We start from the raw sequence: 20,000 nt of genomic DNA, 5'->3' as shown, positions 1-20,000 counted from the left end.
TGTGTATATATATTATATATTATATTGTATTATAATATATATATACAGATATATATATATATATAAATAAATATATATATACATATATTTATATATATATATATATATATATTTATTTATTTATATATATGTATATATTATTTTTGTTGTATTTTGTTTTTTCACATGAATTGTTGATCATCTGAAATAAGAAACAGGCAGCAAGAAGTGGGGGATACAGAAATAATAGTAATAATAAAACAATCAAAACGTTTGGAAAAAAAATATTAAAGAAGCAATGCTTTGTAAATTACCAGCAGGTTTGCATTTTTATATCATTTTATGTCCCTTCCGTGTTAGCTATTGTCAAACAAAGGAGAGGGTTATGAATGAATTGTGTAATAAAGATATCTGGAGTTATATATAAATGGATGATAAAAATGGGATAAAATTTGGCTTTTCATGAAAATAGAACGTAATTTAAAGGTATGTGTACACCAGGGTTCTGTTCTCGGCCCACTGTTCTCGATGTACATCTGTCAATTAATTGTAGTTATGAACAGGATGTTCTAGAAAACTTCAAAATATTGAAAGTTTAGTTGTCAGCAAGTTTAAGAATAAATATACATATAAAATGACAAATTGCAAGTGTGAGTTAAAATGTGAAAGACCTAAAATATAAAATAATCAACACTATCGAACCAGTAAGCAGAAGATGGTAAAGAAATTGCTTCGTTTCTGAGAAGGGAGGCAGCAGGTTGGCAGAAGCATCAGATAAAATGTTTAGCAGCATTTCTTCTGGCTCTTAACACGTTGAGTTCAAATTCTGCTGGGGTCAACTTTGCTTGTTACCTTTCATCATCATCATCATCCATTGTTTTAAATCCTGGTTTTGTCCCTGTTAATAGGAGTGGCCAGATCTACTTCAATGCCATAGCAACCACCCTCACACCATCTCACCATCTTCCCTGTTTTGGGCATTCTGCCTTCTCAAGCAAATCCTCCCAATCTCCTCCACCACTTGTCCTCCTTACATTTTCCTCGGTCTGCTTCACTTTCGTTGTCCATTTACCTCAAACGCAACCACCCTCCTCAGAACCTGCTCCTCATCCCTCCTCGACACATTCCCATACCACTGCACTCCATTTACCCTTGCAAGCCGTTCCACCAATTCCTCCAACCCCATCAAGTCCTCAGTCCTTCTCTTGGAGGATTGAGGACTTGAGGATTTTATCAGTCTCAGGATTGATAAAATAAGAACTAGCTGAGCACTGCAGTTGATGTAATCAATTATCACACTGCTAAACATTTTATCTAATGCTTCTGCCAACCTGCTGCCTCCATTCTCAGAAACGAAGCAATTTCTTTACCATCTTCTGCTTACTGGTTCGATAGTACTGATTATTTTATATTTTAGGGCTTTCACATTTTAACTCACACTTGCAATTTGTCATTTTATATGTATATTTATTCTTAAACTTGCTGACAACTAAACTTTCAATATTTTGAAGTTTTCTAGAACATCCTGTTCATAAGTACAATTTATTGACTGATGTACATCAAGAACAGTGGGCTGAGAACAGAACCTTGGTGTACACATATTATCACACTTCTATAAAATTGTTGGCCCAGTGACAAAATGTGAAGCCATCATTATTCCTGACAACAACCAGGGAAAAGTAGTACTATGTAGTATCAAGTTAAAGTGTGGCACCAACAGAACATTACAGACATTAACCCTTTCACATTGAAACTGAATGTAAAAATGTAGATACATTAACACCCATGGGTACAAGGTTGGCCAAAAGTCCCCTGACAGTAAATCAAAACCATTTAATTCCAAGATATATCAATGTTTAACAACTGAATGAATTTGATAAAAGCATCTAAATATGAAGCATCATGAAAACCATTCAATTCCTCTTAGGTAACTTTTGGCCAACCCTGTATGTATTCATCTCTATGACAGAAATTAATGGCACTCAATAAACAAGCAAGAGTACATTTAGCTGTTTAATATCCTATTATAATTTCATATCTGGTCAAAATATTCTATCTGTTTTATGATCTGACTGGACAGATGTGGCCTCTCACACTAACCCTACTATATCATTCCAAAAATTAACAGGTACCTAATCAAAAGCTCAGAGCTATAAGATAATGCAGGATTACATTATTTACATTATTTACATTTGACGGATTTTTGTCCTCATCTTGTTTGTTGTTAACACAACGTTTCGGCTGATACACCCTCCAGTCTTCGTCAGGTGTCTTGGGGAAATTTTGAACCTGGGTTCTCATTCCTAAGGCATTGTCGATGTTGTTGTTGTTGTTGTTATTATTATTATTATTATTATTATTATTATTATTATTATTATTATTATTATTATTGTTCAGGTCACTGCCTGGAATCACCATATGCCCACGGTGTAGTGGTTAAGAGCACAGGCTACTAACCCCAAGATTCCAACTTTGATTCCAGACAGTGACCTTAATAATAATAATAATAATAATAATATAATAATAATAATAATATAATAATAATAATAATAATAATAATAATAATAATAATAATAATAATAATAATAACATTGAAAAATACCTTAGGAATGAAAACCCAGGTACGAAATTTCCCCAAGACACCTGATGGAGGCTTGGAGGGTATATCAGCCGAAACGTGTTAACAACAAGCAAGATGAGGACAAATATCCATCAAATGTAAATAATGTACATAATTCCTCATCTCTTAAATATAGAACTGAATGCAGGATTAATTCAAAACAAAGTGAATAAACAAACATTACCTCTGATAGAATAATGTGAAAGCTAAAAAGTTTAATAAAAGAAAGGTTCTGCCAAATGGGAGGCAACTCACAGGAGTATTTGGTTTACCTTCTCCACATATCCAAATGTACCTTGGTCTACCAAAAGTGAATATTTTTGCCCACTTCTTGCCACCAAATTACAGCCACCTATGTAGAAAAAGTTCGTTTATCCAACCCAGTTAACCACTCTCACTTGCCTAACATCAATTTTATAGGAGTGTCACACCTTCCTCCTCTTCAAATGTAACTCAGAGTTGATGTGATCTTGGCCTGCAAAAACGTTCTCTACCATTATATCTTTTAATTCATTATCATCATCATCATCATCATCATCATCATTGTTTAACGCCTGTTTTCCATGTTGGCATGGGTTGGACGGTTTGACTGAGGTATGGAAGGCCAGTAGTTGCACCAGACTCCAATCTGATCTGGTAATGTTTCTACAGCTGGATGCCCTTCCTAATACCAACAACTTCGAGAATGTAGTGGGTGCTTTCTATGTGTCACTGGCACAGGAGCCAGTCAGGCAGGCCTGGCATCAATCACTTTCATATAGAGCTTTTTACATGCCACCAGTATGGGAGCCAGTCAAGGGCCACATTTAAAAGGTGCTTTTTACATGCCACTGGCACATCAATCAAATCTACATGATAGATTCTACTCATAGCTACATCGTTTTCCCACATGATAACAGATGTTTGCCATAAACCCATAAATAAGCAATGCACAAACATTGAATGAGAGTATCCCAAGTGGTTTTTGCCTTCCAGCACACAACATAGACATGGTCCTATGTTAATGGTCCCACATGATCATGCCCATACAGCTTATCCTAAGCAGATAAAGCTCCCTTGTGGCATAGCCAGGCAATGATCTTTTGGAAATTGTCCATAACTGTCAATTCAGAAATTCTCAAAGAAGACTTCTCAGAATGTCTTTTTCAATGCCTGGAATCTCTTCCACCATAGGTCAGATCCTCCACCAATTCCTAGAGAATGGGAGGAAGAACTTTTCTCCAGCCTTATTCGTTAATGGGTAGAGTTCAATCAGTTCTTGGCAGTATCGTAGATGCCAAACACCCAAATTCAGTATCAATCCAAAACTGCAGTTGAATCAATGCAATAAATCCCAGAAACACCTCACACAAACAGGGATCACTTCCATTTACTGTCGGCATCATCCAGCATTCTCTGGACAAGGGGCATGTTTGTGTATCATTAGCCATGGCATCCTGAGACCCATTTGAAGTGAGTGCTAACAGCAAATGTAAAAGCAAGCTCTTTTATGTGGTTAGTTGTTCTCCAAGACACGGGACAGCAGTCAAACGTTTGTAAACCCTGCAAGTGATGTAGACATTAACAACTTCAGCTCAATCTTTTAGCAACAACTTTTTATCAACATAATTTTGATTGAGAATCACCAACTTTCATATGAACTCATCTCAGGTTTAATCCTTCTGACTTGTATCTCACACCTTTGTAACTTAAATCTCTCAACTGGCAGGAAGCCTAATCTCCTTCTCAGTTGAGGAGTTTTTGACTTGCAAGGTACTTGGTGTCTCTGTCATTGTTGATGCCACATAAAAAATGCCAGTGATGGTCCTATGTAAAAAGCACTGGTGTTGATGTCACATGAAAAGCACCCAGTACACTATGTAAAGTGGTTAGCACCAGGAAGAGCATCCAGTTGCAGAAACTATGCCAAAAAAGACTATGAAACTTGGGGCAGCTCCTGGCCTTAGCAGCTCTTATTAACCCTTCTGACCCATGTCAACATCGGAAACAGACATAGTGATGATGATAACAATGCCTATGACAACAACAACGACAACAGCAAGGTCTTGCTCTAACTGATGGCAATCAACTGTTTACTTCCTCTAGGAGGAGAAACAAAGCAGCCTCCTAATTAATTGTTGTGTCTGTTAATAAACTTGGTAGAAAGGGTCAATATAATGATTATCCACTGCGCTTCATAATCCCTTCTTAATATCTAAAGTGTTCATTCAAAAATTATTTTCCAAAAATATTTAACACGGGATTTTTGAAGCATGCCTAAAAATAGTCATAAAATGATTTTTGCTTCTTCATCTCTGGAAATCTATAATAATAAAAATAATAATAATTATAATAATAATAACAATAATAATAATAATAATAATAATAATAATAATAATAATAACAATAATAATAATAATAATGATAATAATAAGTTTGGATGGCAATAAAAGCCGAACTTGAAATAAAGGAGAGTAAAAGTGAAATAAACACAAAATTAAAGAATGAAAAATTATATATAAGTAAGAAGACAAACAGACAGACATTGAAATTCAGGGAAGTAAATAAAGAACAAAAATAAATGTAAAATAAAATTGCCAATAGAAGGTAAAGTTTGGTAAAATAGAGTGAAACCAATCTCGGCAGAATTGGAAGATACATGGAGAAATTCAAATTGAGGAGAAATGTTAAAATTATCAACATAAACTCAATTACAAAGAGTGAAATAAATCTCGGTGAAACGAATTTAATGAACAAACAAATAAATGAATGAAACAAAAATAAATATGAAATAAAATGAAATAAAATAAAATAATAAATGTAAAAAGGTTGCGTAACACCAAACAAACGTTAACGATATAGAAAACGAAATGATAATTATTTTCAATACTAAAACAAAAAAAATCAAAATGAGATTAAAGTTTATGTTAAAATAAAACAAATATAAAAGGAAAGAATGAATGAATGTAAGATTTGCTGCCATTACTACCATGGCCACCACCAGTAACACTAGCATCAGTATTACCGACATTGCTATCGTTGATATCGCCATCAATGCAGCCATCTCCACAACAACCACCAACCATTATCATCAACACTTCCATGTAACCACTACCACCACCACCACCACCACCATCACCACCACCATCAACATCATCATCACCACCATCACCACCACCATCAATGCTAACATCAATGCAATCAACATCAAGGCAACCGCCACCACCTCAACCACCACCACCACCACCACCGCCACCACCGCCACCACTGCCATCGCTATTATCACCAGCATTTATGCAATCAGCATGAACTGTAACAACAGCAGCATCACCACCACCACCACCACCACCACCACCACCACTACAACCACTTCCACCTCTGCCACCACCACCACTGCAAGCACCAATACATTGCCGTCTACACCACTACTAAAATTATCTCAATCACCATCACCACCAACACCATCATAAGCACCATTAAAGATCCTTACCACTACCACCCCTTCCCTCACTAGCACCACCAACGCCACCACTACCATCAGCACAAACATCGCCATGACCGCCACTACCGCCAATGCCCTCACAACTACTACAACCATCACCACCACCTCCAACACCACTACAATTATATGCAGTAAGAGTAAAAAAAAGCAGGAATTCTGAAAAGAAATATAAAAAGAAAAGGAAACAAATTTATATGAAATAAAATAAATTTTTTAAAAAAAGGTAAAATAACATAAACAGAAATAAAACAAAATGACATGAAATCAAGAAATTTGAAACTGAAAATGGGGCAAGTGCAATGAAAATGATAAGCGAGAGATAAGTGATATGATGGAGATGGTAGGTGATAATTAAATGAAAATGATAATTTTGCAGTTGTGAAGAAAGGTAGGAGAAAAGGAAAGAAAATATATATGGAATAAATGAGAGGAGAAGGGAGAGAGAAAGAGATATATAGAGAGAGAGCGAAATTGAGCAAGAGAGAGTTAATGAGAATTAAGTATGTATGTATGTATGTCTGTATGTAAGTGTGTGTGCATGTGTGCTTTTTTACTATATATCTAAATGTATGTCTATATATCATCATATATATATGCATATGCATGACTATATATATATCTATATATATAGATATATATATATACACACACAAATACATATACCGACAGACACACATACATATATAGATATAGATATCGATATTAATATGTATATATATTATATATATATATATATTATATATATATATATATATACATATACATATACATATACACATACATATCTATGTATATATATATATATATATATATATATATATATATATATATATATGTATGCATGTATGTGTGTACGTACGTATGTGTAGGTATACATATGTGTATGTATATGTATGTGTGTGTCTCTATATATATATATGCATTTATATTTATATATTTATATATTTATATACATGCACATATATATATGTATAAATATATACATATATATGTGTGCATATATATATATACATATATACACACATATATATGCATACATACACACATATATATGCATACATACATACATATATATATATCTATATACACACTCACCAATATATGTAGTTAGATACATACATATATGAAGGGTCAGGACGTGGGTGGGGGATTGAGAAGAAGATAGAAAGAAAAACGATCAAGGGAGGAAGGAGATTAAAACACTAAATGAGAACAACAAATCTGTTTTCAATTGAAGAAAGTCTGATCAAAGATTGGGGTGAGTTTCAAGTAACTTATTTATTAAAAAGAAATTAATTAAAAAAAAAAATTGAATAACCACAAATTTGTGCCAAATGTTGTGATAGTGCTACTTAGGCCTAGCTGCACTTAAATTACAGATTCTACATTTAATGTTTAGATGCAAAAGCTATAACTACAGTGAATATATTTGTATTTCTCCAGCACAAACAGTTCCTTTTATGACTGCATTTATTTATGCATAATGTATGCATATGTATGCATAAGTGCAGGAGTGGCTGTGTGGTAAGTAACTTGCTTACTAACCACATGGTTCCAGGCTCAGTCCCACTGTGTGGCACCTAGGACAAGTGTCTTCTGCTATAGCCTTGGGCTGACCAGAGGCTTGTGAGTGGATTTGGTAGACAGAAACTGAAAGAAGCCCGTCGTATATGTATGTATGTGTGTGTATATGTGTGTTTGTGATTGTCCCCCTAACACTGCTTGACAACTGATGCTGGTGTGTTTACGTCGCTGTAACTTAGCAGTTTGGCAAAAGAGACTGATAGAATAAGTACTAGGCTTACAAAGAATAAGTCCTGGAGTCGATTTGCTTGACTCAAAGGTGGTGCTCCAGCATGACCACAGTCACATGACTGAAACAAGTAAAAGAATAAAAGAATGCATAAATTTATACATTTACATATCTGTGTCTTGCTCTTCTTGCTATCGATTTCAGCTTCTACCTTTTGCTTATTTCAGCCATTAGACTGCGGCCATGCTGGAACAGCCTTTTGAAGAATGCTTTTAGAACAATGTGTTGACTGCAGTATTTATTTGTTTTTCTAATTTTGTTACTTATTTTATTGGTCCCTTTTGCCAAACAGCTAAGGTATGGGAACGTAAACGCACCACCACCACTTGCCAAGCAAGGTGGTGGGCAAACACAGACACAAAAATGCACACACACACATACACACACACACAGAGTTGTAGCGATTGATAAAAATTCTCGTATCTTCCATCGTCCATCTCCCTTTTACCATATATATGTATATAGATGTATGTAGTTGAAGTTTATAGAAAAACAAAAGACGAAGACAGGTGTTTGAATGAGAAGCAAGTATATTAGTATGATGCTAGGGAAAATGAAAAAGTCTTTTATGTTTGAAGCCTATGCTCTTCAACAGAGAGGAATCAGAAAAAATAAACTGAAAGAGAATGAAAAAACAACTTGTAGATTTCAGCAGTCAAGCATGGCAAATATCACCTTGATCACCTTGACTGACCAGTCCGTCGGGCGTCCATTTGACACCACTGGTCACAGCATGCTGTCCACTCCTCTCTGGATTGCACCTTTCTCATCCACGTGATCCCAATCCTCCTCCTGAAATCGAAACTCCACCGTCATGGAGGCCTTCCAGGTGGTCGTTTCTGCTCACGTGGGTACCACTCAACAACGGCAAGGGTCCACCAATTAATGGTGAGCCGGGTGACGTGTCCAGCCCATCTAAACTTGCTGCGTGTATACTCTGCGATGACATCCCTATGGCAAATATATATATATATATATATATATATATGTATATATTCTTTTACTTGTTCAGTAATTTGACTGTGGCCATGCTGGAGCATTGTGTTTAATCGAACAACTCAATCCCAGGATTTATTCTTTGTAAGCCTAGTATTTATTCTATCAATCTTTTTGCTGAACCGCTGAGTTACAGGGACTTAAACACACCAACATCGGTTGTCAAGTGATGGTGGAGGGACAAACACAGACACATACACACAAATACACATACACATGCACACATGTGCGCGCACTCACACACACATATACAATGGGCTTCTTTTGGTTTCTGTCTCTCAAATCCACTCACAAGGTCTAAGGCTATAGTAGAAGACACTTACCATGCAGTGGGACTGAACTCTGAACCATGTGGTTGGAAGCAAACTTCTTACCACACAGCGACACTGCACCTATGATATATATATGTATATCATCATCGTTTAACGTTCACTTTCCCTGCTGGCATGGGCTGGACCATTTGACTGAGGACTGGCGAGCCAGATGGTTGCACCAGGCTCCATTCGGATCTGGCATGGTTTCTACAGCTGGATGCCCTTCCTAACACCAACCACTCCGAGAGTGTAGTGGGTGTTTTACGTGCTACAGGCACAAGAGACAGTCAGGCGGTACTGGTGATGGCCCCACTCAAATGGTGTTTCTTATGTGCCACCTGCACAGGAGCCAGTCCAGTGGCACTGGCAATGACCTCACTCAAATGTTGTTTTTCATGTGCCACCAGCACAAGTGCCAGTAAGGCAACACTGGTAATGATCATGATCGAATGGTGCTTTTGATGTTCCACTGGCACAGGAGCCAGTCAGCGAACCTGGCAACGATCATGCTCAGATGATGCTTTTAGCGTTTCACTGGCAGGAGTGCAAGTCAGTGAATAACTGGTTTTTATTTAATCGACTCTGAAAGGATCAAAGGCAAAGACGACCTTGGTGAAATTTGAACTCAGAACGTAGCAGCAGATGAAATATTGCTAAGCATTTCGCTCAACATGCTAATGATTCTGTTAACGCGCTGCCTTTTCTTGCCAGTTCGCCTGATGATGAGTACAGACTATGAACATTTATGTACATTTGTGCACATGTGTGTATAGACATGCAAATATAGAAATATTTTCAGATGTTATGTGCATATTAATGAATGAGAGCTACTTGCTACAAGTGGGTATTGAGCACTACTGTATATTTGTATATTTATATGAAAAATTGAGGCAAAAGCACCTTTCAAGCATTGGGTCTCATGGAGGCAATGGCGAATGATGGAGACCTTTGGTAATATGCCATGCTTGAAAAGAAGACCCATCAAGCCAAGCGAAATTATAGTCATGGCAATTACTGGTGTCACACAACTGGCACCCATGCCAGTGATGCACAAAACCACCCATTACACTCTTGGAGTGGTTGGCATTAGGAAGGACAGCCAGCCGTAGAAACCATGCTAAATCAGACTAGAGTCTGGTGCAGCTCCTCCCCCACAGCTTACCAGCTCTGGTCAAACCGTCCAACCCATGCGAGCATGGACAACAGGTGTTAAATGATGATGATGATGATACTTATATATGACAGAAGCAATATTAATAAGGAATAGCAATCTGTATATCTTACTGAATGTGGATATATTGTAAGAATGCAATAATACTGCAGCAGTCATCTATACGAGATTATGCTGTCCTTGAAATATATCCCTGTTATGTAGAAAATAAAAACTGCTATGTACACACACACATATGTATGTACGCATGAAAATATATATATATATATTATATATATATATATATATATATATATATATAATATATATATATATATATACTATATATATATATATACATATATATATATATACATATATATATACATACATATATATATATATATATACATATATATATATATATATATATCTATATATATATATATATATATATATATATATTATATATATATATATGAATATGCATGTATGTATGTATGTGCTTGCAGTATTTTATGAGCTAGCAGTGGTTTATGAGTTTGCAGTGGTTTATGACAACCAGGTGTTAACACCTATTTCTCAAATGAAAAGAAGTCATTAAGTTTTTGTTGCTTACAGAACAGAGACCAAACTCAGAAAAGTGACGATATTAATCACACCAAACAATCATCTGCTTCTGCCCCTCACACAGCTTCGTATTCATTTAGTCCTTGAAAGTTTCCGAATGGAACTTAATCATAATGCTTGCATGATTGATCATGTGTATTTGCTATGATGACAGTAAGGAAAGGAAATCTATATGAATGTCTATATTTATCTGTGTGTATATGGATGATTTCACATAAATATATGTCTATATATCTACTTGTCTATCTATTTATCTATCATGTATGTGTGTGTGTATATATATATATATATATATACATACTTTCATTCATACATGCACACACACACACACACACACCCACATACATGTATATATATATAAATATATATCGGAGTAAACACATAAATGTGAAACAAGGTGGAAAAAAGAGTATTCAAATACCAGAGGTAGAGTAATATGCTTAATTTAAAAGCAGCAGAAATTCAACAAAAGCTGTTACTTGGAGTTGAATTTCTGCTGCTTTTAAATAAAGTATATATATATATATATAATTATATATATATATATTATATATATATATATATATATATATATATATACATACATATATATACATACGTATATATATACATACATATATGTATATATATATATATATAATATATATTCATATACACACATATACGCATGCACATATATATGTGGCCGTTGCCAGCCTCGCCTAGCCCCCATGCCGGTGGCACATAGCACCATCCATTCGTGGCCGTTGCCAGCCTCACACGGCCCCCGTGCCGGTGGCACGTAAAAGCACCATCCGTTCGTGGCTGTTGCCAGCCTCGCCTGGTCCCCGTGCCAGTGGCACGTAAAAAGCACCATCCGTCCATGGCCGTTTGCCAGCTCCGTCTGGCACCTGTGCGGGTGGCACGTAAAAAGCACCCACTACACTCACGGAGTGGTTGGCGTTAGGAAGGGCATCCATCCGTAGAAACACTTCCAGATCAGACTGGGCCTGATGCAACCTTCTGGCTTCACAGACCCCAGTTGAACCGTCCAACCCATGGAATACGGACGCTAAATGATGATGATATATATTTATGTCATACATATATATATAATGTTCTATTCTGTCTGGGGAGAGTAATTTTCTTTTTCTGCCTCATTATGTAACACACTCACCGGTAAAATTTCCCAGTTTTTCTTATTTTTATTTTTCTAAAATTTTCATTGCATCTTGCAAGACATATACACACATTTATATACAGGGTGCATCAGGCATTTAAGGATATACCTTTTTTTGAGTCATTGCTGCATTTTTAGTTTACTCTGTATAATCTTTGTTTTAGAAAATAATAATTGTAGACCTCTTAGCTTACTTAAGAAATGATGAGGTATGATGTTATTGTGGTCATAACGGCTGAGCATAGCAATTTAGAAATATTTCAATTTTTAAAACTTGCCAGATGTTTCATCTATGAAGTTTGTAAGGAGCTAGGGACTGAAGATGGAAATGTATCACCAGTATCAAAGCATAAAAAGCATTCTAAATGCTCTGAAATCATCAGAACACCTGAATTTATACAGCAAGTTTAGCAGACCATTTATTACAATTCCAGAAAGTCCATGAGGTCAATTGCAAAAGGTCTCCATGTGTCAGAAGGGACAGTCGAAAATGTTGTCCACGAAGACTTATAGCTCATGTTCATATACATACATGTATATATATATGTATATTCATAAATGCATATATTTATATATATGTATGGAACACTACATTATATATATATATATATATTATAATCTTTTATTTGTTTCAATCGTTTGACAGCAGCCATGTGTGAGCACTGTCTTTAGTCGAGCAAATTGACCTGAGGACTTATTCTTTATAACCCTAGTACTTATTCCATTGGTCTCTATTGCCAAACTGCTAAGTCATGGGGACGTAAACAGACAACATTGGTTGCCAAGCGATTGTGGTGGTGCCAAGCGATGGTGGAGACACACAAATGCATATCTACATATATAAATATATATATACGATGGACTTCTTTCAGTTTCTGTTTCCCAAATCAACTCACAAGGTTTTGGTCGGCCCGAGGCTACAGTAGGGGATATTTGCCTAAAGTGCCATGCAATGGGACTGAACCTAGAACCATGTGAATGGGTAGCAAGCTTCTTATCTCACAATCAGTCCGTCAGTTACAATGACAAGGGCTCCAGTTGAGCTGAGCAACCAAACACCCTACACATGGAATTAACATGCTTGTGGCTGAGTACTCCACAGACACACATACCCTTCACGTATTTCCCTAGGGTGATTCAGCATAACACAGAATGTGACAAGGCTGGCCCCCTTCTGAATTACAGGTACAATTTATTTTTGCCAGCTGAGTGAACTGAAGCAGCATAACATAAAATATCTTTCTCCAGGGCACAACATGCACCTGGGAATCGAACTCATGATTGCTAAGCTTTGAACTGAACACCCTTAACCACAAAGCCACATGCCCTCGTTGTTATAAACATATATATACACATATAAGGTAATGTAAACAGTAAAACACCAGTTTTAGCAGCTGCTGTAACAAAAACGTCAACCAACACTTTAAGTATATTTCTGTAATACATATGTTATTGCCCGGTGTGAATTATTTAAACCTCAAGTTTTATCGTCAGCCATCTTTCAGCAACTTGTAATATGAACAATTAAAAGAAATTATTTTGCTTTTTCTGTCAATATTTTCACACTTCTAAACAATGTGTAGTTTGAATTTAAAGCATAAAAAAAAATATATATATATATTCTACACACACACACGTATATATACATATATATGCATATATATATATATATATATATATATATATATATAATATATATATATATTATATATATATATATATATATATATATATATTATATATATATGTATATATATATATATATATATATGTATATATATATATGTATATATATATATATTATATATATATATATATATATATTATATATATATATATATATGTATATATATATATATTATATATATATATATATATATATATATATATATAGAGAGAGAGAGAGAGAGAGAGATTAGATAGATAGACAGATAGATTTATTTATATTATATATGTGTATGAATGTATGTGTGTATATATATGTAAGTATATATATATGTATATATGTATGTGTATGTATGTATGTATGTGTATGTATGTATATGTGTGTGTGTATGTATCATAAGCTATTTCTTCTACTCAGACAAATACTTCTAGTGATATTCTCCAATGACAGACATAAAAAAGATAAAAATTTATTTAGCATAAAAAAAAATTAAATTGAGAATAAAAAAATCCTTGTTATTTTTCACCAAACTAAATTAAAAACAGCAGCATAACAAAATATTGTCACTCTATAAAATATTCTATATGGAATTTTGAAGTTTTAATTAGACTTTGTATAAAGATAATGAGAAAATTATTCTTTTTATGCTTCATAACAAAAGCTGAATAATCCGTATTTATACAGGTCTAAAACTGTATTAATTAAATATTTTTAATGTTAAATTTCTCAAATATGCATTTTTGGGGAGATATTTTTTGTTTGTTTTTGTCCCTAATGTATCACATTAACTCTTTTGTGACAATATTGTTGTTGAAATATGCTGTTTTACTTTCAATTAATTTCAAACATAATGAAGAATATTGTAAAATAACTTTGTCATTATGTGACTGATGTTTCCGATGGTGCAGGAGTGGCGCAGGAGTGGCTGTGTGGTAAGTAGCTTGCTAACCAACCACATGGTTCCGGGTTCAGTCCCACTGCGTGGCACCTTGGGCAAGTGTCTTCTGCTATAGCCCTGGGCCGACCAATGCCTTGTGAGTGGATTTGGTAGACGGAAACTGAAAGAAGCCTGTCGCATATATGTATATATATATATGTATGTGTGTGTGTGTTTGTGTGTCTGTGTTTGTCTCCCTAGCATTGCTTGACAACCGATGCTGGTGTGTTTACGTCCCCGTCACTTAGCGGTTCAGCGAAAGTGACCGATAGAATAAGTACTGGGCTTACAAAGAATAAGTCCCGGGGTTGATTTGCTCGACTAAAGGCGGTGCTCCAGCATGGCCGCAGTCAAATGACTGAAACAAGTAAAAGAGTAAAAGAGAGAAAGAGATGTAAGGTAGTGAACAAGCAGAATTGGTAAAGCAGCAGACACAATGCTCAGTGGCATTTCTTCTGGATGTTTTCATCCTGGGTTCAAATGCTACAAAGATTATGTAATATGAGTACCAGCCATGTACAAGGGTCAATGCTATCGACTACTGCTTCCTCCAAACTTTCAGCCTTCTGCTTTTATCACAAAGGATTATTAAACAGCTGTTTGAAATATAAATTAGTATGAAATTTTGATGGGATGTTTTAACATAGATCACTTTGAAATCTGTACCATGAAACCAAAGACCATCTTGAGCAGTTTGGTATCAAAAGGGTGAAACTGTATAGCTTTCAAATATTGAAACTCTGATTCAAATATTCATGACTATTGTAGCAATGAATGAGTGAATATGCACATCATGGCTAAGGCTACAGGCCCCAGACATAACAACTATTCTTCGACAGGCACTGTTGTCTTGTGCCACAGTTGTACACTTCTCCAAGACTTTCCTTGTTTAGTCCTTGATGTCTGAGCTCTATCTTCATCTTTGTCACTCATTTTCCATCTGCCAAAGATGCAGACACAAAGGGAGGAGGAGGGGAATGGGTAGGTATAAAGGGTCTTATGTACTACCTTTCTCTCCCTGACTACTTCTGATAATGCCTTAAAGAATAAAAACAGGGTTTAGTTTTCTTTGCTTCAGTATGAAAAAAAAAGAATGGATATTCCAATGGAGAGGCACCAATAGTTTCAGAAGACTTTCAGAACGAAATCATATTAAATTAGCTATAATTTTCTGGGAATTTTGATTTGTACCTAAAATGTATATTTTAACAATAGGGGCAGGTATGGCTGTGAGGATGAGAAGTCCACTTTCCTGCCACATAGTTTTGGGTTCATTCCCACCTTGGTCAAGTGTTTGGTCAACAGAACCTTGGTCAAGTGTTTCCTCTCTAGTTTTGAGCCCTACAACCTTCTTGTTAGAGGGTGGATTTGGTTGACAGAAAGAAGTGAAAAGAAGGGCCTACTCTGTATGTGTGTGTGTGTTTGTATGTGTGTGGGAATGTGTGTGTATGTGCATGTGTGTGTGTGTGTGCATGTGTATATGTGCGTGTGTGTGTATGTGTGTCTGTGTGTGTGTGTCTGTGTCTGCTTGTATGAGTGTGTATGTGTGTGTCAATGTGAGTGTATGTGTGTGTGTGTGTGTGCATGTGTGAGTGTGAGTGTAAGCTTAGTCTCTAGAGAAAGTTATAGTCCTCTGACCCATTGAATCCTGTCTAACAGTCCTACTTAGGTCACATGGAAAACGGATGTAAAACAATGATGAAGCGGATGATGATGATGATGGTGGTGATGGTGGTGGGATTGTTGTTGTTGGTGGTGATGGTGGTGAAATGGATGGTGGTGTTGATGAGGATGATGATGCCAACGATAGCAATGATGATGATCATCATGATCATGGTGATCATAGTGTTGATGATAATGAGGAGGAGGAAGATGGTCATTGTGATCGTGATGATGATGTATGTGCTTATATATGTATGTGCATGTGTGTGTTTATTTACTTCAGCGCTTATTTATTTGGAAGTCACTCAAGCAATATTATTGTTGATACATCTGTCAATAACTTATCCATTTGCTTCATGCCTTCACAACCCAATAATATAAGAGACCCCTTACAAAAAATACTGATAAGGGCTTCTGTTATAAAGGCATCCAAATGTAAGTCAAAACTTCAATGCAATATTCATCTAACCCATGCTGGCATGGGAAAACAGATGTAAATACAAACAAACAAGCAAACAGATAAAGCAATGTTCCTGCAAAGGGAAGTCTGAAGAATTAGGTTAATTGTATTGCAATAAGTGAATTATTGTAGTTAGCAGGAATGGTTCATGGCACCTTCCAAATATATCTATTAATAGCAGATAATTATAAGTATTTCAGACATAAAAATAAAAATACAAATAGAAACATATGTCACACTGCTTAACTTACAGTGTAAAAGTATTATCACTGTTTATTATATCTGTTATTGAAAACGTAAACAAAATTAGGAACATAACACCTAAATAGTCTTCGGTTTGATCAGATAATGACCTCTCAGTAACAGAAAAAAAAAAAAAAAAAACAATGCCAAAAACATATAATTCTCTGCTGGTACAGAATGGTAACAAATGGTAACAAAATGTTGCTGTGGAGTAAGATAAACAGCATAGCAATTAACTGATATAAAGGCACCGCACTGAGAACTCAGGTGAAACAGGTGAAAAAAAAAAAACAACAAAGATGATAATGGTGTCTTTGAAATACGGCAGGTGAGATAAACAAATAATGATAGAATGGCTTTAAAATGATGTGGCATAGCAATATGGAAGGTAGTGCAGTGAATGAGAAGCTTGTGTCGGGTTAGGGTGTTGGCAGATTCCTGTATTTTGGTAACAATATGGAAATATGAAAATATGTGTCAAGATAAAGAAAGCACATTTTTGTATACAGTTTTTTTTATTGTAGTTTGTGTTTTGGTTTTTGTAGTTGCATTTTTGTAATTTTCAGATAAAGTTATCTATGGTTCATCTAGAACTAATCACAAGCAATGTAGAAAGGATATATTGATTTCACAAATAAGCACAAGGTTTCTTCTAGATGTATTGAGGAGAAGCAATGAGATAGTGTGACATTTGCATATATTTTTCAAGGCTGCTATAAACAATATATATATATGATGTGAAATTAAATGAAAATTCACACGAGAAAGCAACTAATAAGCTCCAGTTTCTCAAAGCACCTGCTTTCCATATAAACAAAAATCATGAGCCAATGAAGAAGTCACTTTATAGTGTGTGTGTGTGTGTTTGTGTGTGTGTGTGTGTGCGTACCTATGTGTGTCTGTGTCTATGTGTGTATGTTTATGCTTGTCCCCCACCACTACTTGAAACCAGTGTTGGGGTATTTACATCTCTATAACTTAGCAGTTTGGCATAAGAGATCAATAGAATAAATATCAGACTTTAAAAAACTAAACTGGGTCAATTCATTCAACTAAAAAGTCTTTAAGGCAGTGCTCCAGCATGGCCACTGTCTAATAACTGAAACCAGTAAAAGATAAAAAAAACAAAAAACAAAACAAATATCTTTGCAAGGTGTGTTGAATATTGGCCATATTTTATGCAGCAAAAGCAGAGGAGGTAACAGTTCTTACCAATATGCTTCTAAAATAGTTTTATGTCAATCGGTCTCTGCAAATGCTCTCAGAAATTGCCATGAAATATTTCTATAAATCTACAGAATACAAAACTGGAAGCAAATAAAAACAGTGTTATTATGACTAAAATTGTTGATTTACTCAATGAAGTGTTCAACAAAGACAAATTTATGACAGTACACCACAAGTTTTTGGGCTTTTGCTGTGTTTTTGCAACATGGTTTCTGCAGTGTTTTTTTTTTTTATTTATTGTTGCTGCGATCGAAGTTGGGGTTGGAGCAGGTTTACCAAATTCTGTTTCTCATGCTTTACATGTACAATTTTAAATCAACATTTATTTCTCTCTCTCTCCCTCTCTATCTATCTATATATCTCTCTCACTATCTGTCTGTGTGTCTCTCTCTCTTTCTCTCTCTCTCTCTCCCCTTATCATTAGTTACTCTTCATAGCATAAGCCACTCAAAATTAGTCAAGAGGTTTATAGAGAGAATTAGTTAAATATTCTGGTAATATTTTTATTTCTTTGTTTAATACCAGTGGCATTGCAGCAGGTAAAATTCTGTGGAACTGGTAAAATAATGAAGATAGAACATGAGTAAATTATACAATTCCTATTGACTGGATTCCATGTGCATGAAGAAGTCAGCACTTACTTGCTCAACCATGGATATTTTTAAACAAACATCTAATCTTTATTTGGCCTAAAATGGCATTTAGCTTTTTTTGAGGGGAGGGGGATTGTGTTTTTGTTTTGAAAACTAATGATTCAGAATCTGAAAATTATATTTTAATTAAAGAAATATTTTCAGTATTTTAAAAAAATTTGCTTGTTAGAGTACAGCATCTCTGCAGCATCATACAGGGTAAGTCAATATGGTAGCGCTAATTCCTATTCCAGGTTACAGACACATTAAACAGAGACAGTAAAAAGTCATCAAAACAATCCTTCTTTGATTCAAGTATATTGTTGCTGTTTCTGCTACGAGTATTTAGCTCCAAGACAACCTAAATCAAATGTATGACCAGAAAAATTCCATCTGTGACCATTCCATTTCTCATCCAACACTGTAAGCATGGATAAACAGATATAAAATCATTGATGATAATATGCACAATTGCATGACATACATACATACATACATACATACATATATATGTATTTATATAAAAATTAAGATATAAATTCAAATTAGGCAATCATACTCATACATTTATAAATTCGACTTAAAATGCATGTACATATATTAATACATATCGACAAATATGAATATTTAAAAATATATTTATAAAATATAAATATGCAAAAAATACATGTAAATAAAACCCATGTGGGATACATATGGAAGGAAGTGTGAGAAAAAGAGGACTGAGAAAAATTTTTTGTACTGAAATCAAGAGCGGTTAAGAGTTTCAGTTAAAAGATCTGTAGAGTTTGGTGTGTATTAATATATATATATATATACATAAATTAATAAATAAAACATATGCATATATACATATATATATGTACCTACCTCTTCATGTATATATATACACGCATATATGGGTACAGGACACCAAAAAGACGTCGAACACAATGAGAAACAAAAACATAAACACAAAACCAAGAAACTGGACATTTTTCTTAAACAACAAAAAAATAGAGTACAGGACAAATAACACAAGGAAAATTCCC

The 20,000-nt window shown here is 34.9% G+C and overlaps 1 long non-coding RNA gene across 1 annotated transcript in view; it reads left to right on the top strand.

The window, feature by feature from the left end:
• Positions 1-19,618: 19,618 nt before the first annotated feature.
• The window catches only part of LOC118765731, a 9,274-nt gene continuing 8,892 nt past the window's right edge, over positions 19,619-20,000 (top strand). Inside the window, exon 1 of the long non-coding RNA XR_005001601.1 lies at positions 19,619-19,707. This is a non-coding gene — a long non-coding RNA (uncharacterized LOC118765731). The remainder of the gene's footprint in view (positions 19,708-20,000) is intronic.

The sequence above is a fragment of the Octopus sinensis genome, linkage group LG13, assembly GCF_006345805.1.
Source record: "Octopus sinensis linkage group LG13, ASM634580v1, whole genome shotgun sequence".
Classification (NCBI taxonomy): domain Eukaryota; kingdom Metazoa; phylum Mollusca; class Cephalopoda; order Octopoda; family Octopodidae; genus Octopus; species Octopus sinensis.
Note: the sequence above shows the minus strand (reverse complement) of the source record. Positions and strands in the feature narration are given on the sequence as shown.